This window comes from Marmota marmota, unplaced genomic scaffold, assembly GCF_001458135.2.
Source record: "Marmota marmota marmota unplaced genomic scaffold, marMar, whole genome shotgun sequence".
Lineage (NCBI taxonomy): Eukaryota > Metazoa > Chordata > Mammalia > Rodentia > Sciuridae > Marmota > Marmota marmota.
The window spans coordinates 13,188,417-13,194,416 of record NW_025999961.1 but is presented as its reverse complement, the minus strand read 5'-3'; positions in this window follow the sequence as shown (position 1 = coordinate 13,194,416).

Here is a 6,000-nt window from a genome sequence, read left to right as displayed (position 1 = left end):
CTCTACCCTTCCTCAGGCCACTGGGCCTGTTCTGTCTATCGGTTGCAGGTCTGGCCTGTTCTGCTGGTGGTCACAGTTCCGTCTACTTTATATTAACTCATTTTTGTAGCAACTAATACTTCACTAGTTGATTAATTTGTGCCAGATCCTATTCTAAATATTGAGCATATAGTAGTAAATAAATTATAAATTGCTCTTGTAACAAATTACCAAAAAATGTTATGGGGACAAATTCATTATCTTACAGTGATGGAAATAGAAGTATAAAATGAGTTTCACTAGTCTGAAATAAAATGTATTTCTTGTTTGTCTAGTGGAGAATCTACTCCCTGGCCTCTTGGAACTTCTAAACTCCACCTTCGTACCTTGAATTATAGCATGTACATTCATCTTTACAACCAGGATATTTACAGTATATTCAAATCTCACTCTTTTTCCTATCCTCCCCTCCCTTACCTTCATTCCCTTTTGTCTAATCTACTGAATATCTATTCTTCCCCTGTCCACCCTTATTGTAGGTTAGCTTCCACAAATCAGTGTCGAATTTTGGGGGATTGGCTTATTTCACTTAGCATGATAGTTATCAGATCCATCCATTTACTTGCAAATGTCATAAAGTCATTATTATGACTGAATAATACTCCATTGTGTATATTTACCATATTTTTTTTATCCATTCATCTGTTGAAGGGCACCTAGATTGCTCCCATTGCTTAGGTATTGTGAATCGAGCTACTAAAAATATTGATGTGACTGTGTCACTGTAGCATCTGATCTTAAATCTTTTGGATATAAACCAAGGAAGAGACTACCTGGGTGAAATGGTGGTTCCATGCCTAGTTTTTTGAGAGATCTCCGTACTGATTTCTAGAGTGGTTGCACCAATTTGCAATCTCACCAGCAAAGGATGAGCACACCATTTTCTTCACATCCTCACCAACATTTATTCTTACTTGTATTCTTGATAATTTCTCTGACTGGAGTGAGAAGGAATCTCACTGTGGTTTTAATTTGCATTTCTCTAATTGCTAGAGGTGCTGAAATTATTTTTCAGATATTTGTTGACCATGCATAATTCTTCTTTTCAGAAATGTCTATTCATTTGCCCATTTATCAATTTTTTTTTTTATTTTAAGTTTTTGAGACTTTATATATCCGGGAAAATAATGCTCTATCTGAGGTACAGATGGCAAAGATTTTCTCCTATTCAGTGGGCTCTTGATTGTTTCCTTTGCTGAAAAGAAGCTTTTTAGTTTGATGAATCCCATTTGTTGATTATTGATTTTCCTTCTTGTTCTCTAGGAGGCTTGTTAAGGAAGACAGTTCCTGAGCTTATATGTTGGAGTGTTGGGCCAACATTTTCTTTTGGTATGTGCAGGGTTTCTTATCTAATTTCTAGATATTTGATTGACTTTGAGTTGTGCTTTATGCAGTGTGGAAGATAGGGGTTAAATTTTATTCTATTGCATATCAGTTTTCCCAGCACCATTTTTTGAAGAGGCTATTTTTTCTCAAATGTATATTTTTGGTGCCTTTATCAAGATCTTTTCCTAAAGTCTATAATTCTAAAATAGTATGTTTATAAGGAAGACAAAAAGCCAACCCATATTTTCCTTCTTTCATTCCTACTATGCATTTTATTTGTACCTTCTATATTTTTCTTGATACCATTTCCCCCCAAAATTACCTATGTTGTAACCTTTTGCAACTAGTTAATTTTTATCTTTGTCAACACACATTTTTTCATGTTTATGTTCATGTATATTTCTATCTTTTTTTTAATTTAATTGATTGAATTTGCTCTTCTTACCAACCTCAGTAATGTGTATGTAATGATCAATATTTGTTAATCTTCTTTATTTTTATAAAGATTTAATATTAATAATTGCCTATTTGTATGGATGTGGTAGCATGTCATCATTATCAAAAGTTATATTTTAAAAGTATTAAAGATAAAAGATTTGTCTAATTTTTCCTTGAACCATAAATTATTGATAGGTGTGTGAGAGAGAGAATTTCCAAGAGTTGGTATAATTTTTTTTTGTTGATGCAATTCTCATTAAAGTAAAATACACATTACAGTATTAGTTAGTTTTCAAATGTCATGATGAAATATGTGAGGAAAACAAAGGAGAAAAATATTATTTTCCCTCACAGTTTTCAATCCAAAATTGCTTGGCTCCATTGCTATGGTCTAGAGTGAGACATAAAATGATGGTGGGAATGGTGTAGTGGAATAAAGCTGATCATGTCAATGTGTCTGAGAAGCAGGAAGAGAGAGAGAAGGGGGAAAGAAGGGACTGGGATAAGTTGTACCCTCCCAGGGCCAGACCTCAATGACGTAATTTCTCCAAATTTTGCCTATGTTTATGTTCATGGATATTTCTATCTTTTTTATTTAATTGATTGAATTTGCTGTTCTTACCAACCTCAGTAATGTGTATGTAATGATCGATATTTGTTAATCTTCTTTATTTATATAAAGTTTACACCATTTGCCACCAATGCCAATAAATTATGAATATAAGCTTAGATGAATCTACTGATGAGATTAGAGCCCTCATGACAGAATCACTGACCCAAAGCCCCACTTCTGTACTATGGACCAAGCCTTCAACATATGAGCCTTTCGGGGATATTGTAGATCCAAACCACAACAATTAAAAGAAACTATTCATTTTAAGAGTGCAATTCTGTGTCATTAAACAAATTCAAAATATTTTCCAACTATCATTTCTGGAAACTTTCCAACATACTCAAAGCCCCATTTGTCTTCATATCACCTCTTGAAAATCTCTGGTTTACTTTCTGTTCCTATGAATTTAGCTACTCTAGCTAAACAATATTTGTAGAATCACACAATTTTTACCCTTTTTCCTGGCTTATTTAACTTAGAATACTGTTTTCAAAGTTCAATTTAAAGGAATACCAGCTTGATTTAATTGTGTTAAAAATAAACTTTATCTGTTATGATACCATTAAGAAAATATGTTGAGATTGTTTTTTCACTAGTATTTAGTCATATTCTACATTTAATCTCTGTGTATTTGTGATTTAACAAATTGTAAGGATAGATGAAAATTGTAATTGTCTTTTTAAAATATGATATAATCTTAACAGTATTTTGACCTTTAGGGAGAAAATTAAGTATGTGCACTGTAGCAAAGCTATAAATATTAAATGCAACCTTTTCCTGACATACCAAAATATATTAGAAGGAGGTGTTCTTTAACATGTAACTTTTCAGGAACATTATTAGAATTTAGAGATGATTTTGTGATTTTTTTTCAGTCAGGTCAATCAAACTGCTTTTTGTACTTCACATGATCTGACTCAAGTTGGTCTCCTCAAACTTCCTCTCTTTTCTCAGATTCAATCCAATTTTTAAAAAGACATACACACATATGTTAGATAGTTTGAGATTTTTTACTATTTACCTTCCTTCATAATATATTGACTTCTTACATACATATACATAACTACACATTCAACATACATAAACACCTATATAATGAAAAACAAGCCCTGAATCTTTCACTCTGTTCTCAAATATGAATTAGGATTTTATTTTGCCAAATTTACTTCATGGCATAATTAAATACCTTTCTACCTCCTTAAAATATACAAGCTTTGCTTTACTAAGTGAGGATTGAATAAAACTAGGCTTTCTATATGTGTTCATTTCAAAGAGCTATATATTTGAACCCTCAATCTAGTAATATTTACGTTGCTGACATTGACATAGTTTATCATGGTAAACAGAATAATGACCCCTGGTACAGTAAGGTCCACAAGGCTCTTATTTTGAAGGTTTGGTTTCCCAGTGTGGTAATATTGAGAGGCAGAATTTTTGGAAATGATGGATCATGATGGCTCTAGTCTCATCAGTAAATGATAGTCCATTTGATGGATTAGTAATTTGAGTGAATTACTAGAGGTAATGGGAACTATAGACAGAAAGGACATGGTTGGAGGAAATATATAACTAGGGCATTCTTTTGGGGACTCTGTATTTTCTCTGGACTCTTCCTCACTCTCTGCTTCCTGCTGCCATGAGTTGAGCACTTTTCATCTACCATGCCCTCCCACCATGCTGTTCTGATTCACCTTAGGCCCAGGGTAATGGGAACAGCTGACCATGGGCTGAAACCTCTGAAACTGGGAACCAAAGTAAATCATTCCTCCTTTAAGCTGTTTATGACAGGTATGTTGATCACTATCACAGTTCTAAATTCCTGGAAATTTCAAGTATATCTTATTACTTGTATACATGAATTTGCAGATGTGATTAAAATCTAGAACTGTAAAATAGGGATTTTTATCTTAGATTATCTGGATGAATACATCTAATTTCATGAGTTCTTAGTTAACAGAGTTCTTTCTCTGTCAAGAGAGACGTAAAGAACCAGATTTCCCATGTCTGAGAAGAATTTAAAGAAGAGTTCTGTCTCTGGCATTTATATTCCCAAGTTTAAATAAACAAGAAAGAAATTTGATAGATGGAAGGGTCTCTGCTAGTTGGAAGCCAATAGAAAATGGAATCCTGGTCTGAGAACTATAAGGAGATGCATTCTACCAAGAATCTGGAGGAGTAGAGTGAATTCTTCCCAAAGCCTCTTTAGGTGAGGGCACTTGGGTGACTCTTTGATTGGTGTCTTGTGAAATACAGATTAGAGAAATCAGCAGAGCTAACTAGATCTTCTGACCTATATCACTGCAAAATATTAGTTTTGTGTGGGTTTAAACCAGTAACTTTGTGTTTATTTGTTATGTTCCACCTGACCTGTGTCTCAGGAAAATGAGAAAAATACTACTATTTCATAAGTGTGTATATGTATTGAGTATTCAAAGTGATCAATCAGTATATTATTTTTTCCATGCATATATTTAAATTAAAAATTAGATTATAAAAAAATCATTTTGTCCTTTGAGAGTGTGTGTGTATGTGTGTGTGTGCATGTGTTTGTGTACATGTGTAGCATAGCAATCATATTTAATTACCTCAACGGAAAAAATCTACCATCTGATTACTTAAGACTTTCATTGGTATATTCAATTCCAATACAGAGAAGTATCATAGGGCAAAGTTCCTGACATGGTAGTCAGTAAATAGAGACATGCTACTTCGAATGCAGTCCAAAAAAAAAGAAAAGGTAATTCTGGCATACATAAATATACATTTTTATTCAAATTATCTTGCAAAATGTTAAATAATATTCAAAAGTAGTACATACAATAATGAGTTTTCCACTTGTGTTTATTTTAAAAATAATCTGGCAACTTCAGCTTGTCTTCTGAGGTATTTAAGAATTAGTTATTTTAATAAAAATATAATTTATACTTTACTTGATATTACAAAATATTCAAATAAGTAGATTTATAATGTATACTCAGATCCCTAAAATTATAATAGAATGTTTCCAGTTTTTGTAGAAAACACACCAGAGGAGAGCTCACATGGTTTTAATAGGTTTTCAGTGAGCCCAATGCTTCAATTTCATTTTCACAGTTGGATATTTTAAAGCAAGAATGAACATGGTTTTCCTTTTAAATAAATAATTCCAGTTTCTTTTCTAGAACTTAAATTGATTTGAGAATGTTTTATCAAACACATATCAGATGTAGTGCTTCCATGCAGTGATGCCTTCTGGCAATAAAATGATTTTATTTCTTACTTTACTATGTATTAGACAATAAATTGTATGTTATTTGATCTTATTCTCCTCTCCCTTTTTCATTACTGTATAGGATAGATTTGAATGAAGCAATATTTGCCTGAGATTTTCCATTACTCCCTCATTTCTCAGATAACATAATACATCATTATGAAAGATTGTGAATTTCATTTTACCATTTCAAAAAAAATCACTTGAAAATATTTTTTGAAAATATTTTGAAATAAAGTATTTAGGATGAAGTTTGTTTCCATTGAGCCAAATAATTGATTTAATTTTTTAAAATGTATTTTTTTTTATTTTCTGTGCACTTTCTTCCACTTTG